The following is a 1,979-nucleotide window of genomic DNA, read 5'->3' on the forward strand; positions in this document are numbered from 1 at the left end:
TTTAACAAAGTTCGGAACAATCTGCCCAAACTGTTATTTTCCACCTTTAGCATGCAAAGTTGATATCAATTAATTTTACCTTGAAGAAGAAAGAACGACTGTACTATTTTTTATTGCTTTTACCTTTAAAGCTGCACTCTCACAGATCGAACATTTTGACAACTTTTTTATTCTTTGTCTTGGAACGAGCCAATTTTTTGCGAAAATCCATGGAAACCAATTAAATTATACTGCTGACAAAAAATGAGATCGCAGATATTTGTATTTAAGTTCAAAAATGATGTTTTATGGATTTTTCTTAAACCGTTAGTAGCGGTTTAGGCCATAAAACATTATTTTTTTGAACGGAAATATGAAAATCTACGATCTGATTTTTTGTCAGCAGTCTTTGGTTGGAAGATATTCACGCAAATATTTGCTCTTTCCAAGACAAAAAAAAGTTGTAAAAATGGTAAATCTGTGAGAGTGCAGCTTTAACATACAATACAGTTGATAATATGACATTTGTTATGTTTAGTAAGGAAGTATCTAGGTTAAATTGGAAATCAAAGCAAGTGTTTCAAACCTTTCTTCTAAGGTCCATGTAATATGTATTAAAAGGTCATACAAGCAAATAATGAAATTCTGTTAATACAATTGTCATAAAATGCATTTGCAATCTTTGATCTCATGAAGTATTATTAAATATATTCGGTTTTGTTCAGTATTACCATACACATTCTGTCTTCATTGCTAGGCTATGCAAACACATTTAAAATTTAGTTAAAGCCATCCTATATTTTAAGACAGCAACATTGACAATATAATTTTCGAAGGTAAAGTCGTGTTTAAGCATACTATATGACTCTGCATACCATAATTGTGTAATGGTTATCAAAAAATATATGTTTTTTTTCCCATATTGGTTCAAGTAACTAGTGAATTATGGGGAATTTTTCAAGTTCTCAAACTAGGGCGGTCATATAAGTCGATGTTTTGATTAACGAGATTACAAATAAATAGTTTGAATTTTACATACCGACTTCTTAAAATTGAATAAATATTTCATATCATTCAATATGCATACTATAATATCCGGACTTTTGTTATTTGTTATTAGATATTGATGCAAATTACTTTTCCGCAATAACTACGGATGCTTCGTTTTATTTTAAATATCAAAACATTATATTTGTACCTACAAAAAAAATTTATTCACTGAACCCTCGACGGACTAAACGGTGTGTGATTTATTGGACCCTAAGTGCAATCAACTGAGTACTTAAATCCTAAAAAAGTATTATCTGATCGGATAAATAAGTGTCGTAATTCTGTTCGCGTTGCAGACGCCCAGAGGATACTGTTGACTGCTACCATCATTATGTATTTTTATAAACAAGTGCAATTTATTGTTTTAATCACAACTTTACACCTTTTAACTTCAAGAACTAATCATACTACCAACGAAGAAATACAGGTTAATATGCTAGATAAGCAACACAAAGTAAAATGCAGTGTAAGACCGGCAACAACCAAACTTTTATACTGTCAGTGAGTCCGGACAGTTTTATTTCGGACAGAAACTTTATCCGTTTTAATAGTTCATATATAAAAAACCCTTTTAAATACAATGGACAATATAATGATCAGAATATATACACTGTGGATTCCCATAATGTTGTCAATAACTACAATATGCTGTTTTACCATTTTAAACACTCAAGAAGAGTTTACAGCAAAGCTATCCAGCTGAGACATAGCCTGAAGATTTTACTTTTAATAGTAGCTGGCGATGTAGCCCCTAACCCAGGTCCCGTCAAAGTGCCTTGTGGACAATGTGCAAAACCAGTTGCCAGGACCCATCGTGCTATATATTGTGATGGATGTTTCTACTGGTGGCACATGAAATGTGCTAACATGACCGCTACCCAGTATCAGCAACTAGGAAACAGCGATGAACCATGGATTTGTGAAACCTGCTCTACGTTCCAGTTTTCAGA

Source organism: Mya arenaria, chromosome 5 (assembly GCF_026914265.1).
Source record: "Mya arenaria isolate MELC-2E11 chromosome 5, ASM2691426v1".
NCBI classification, from domain to species: Eukaryota; Metazoa; Mollusca; class Bivalvia; order Myida; family Myidae; genus Mya; species Mya arenaria.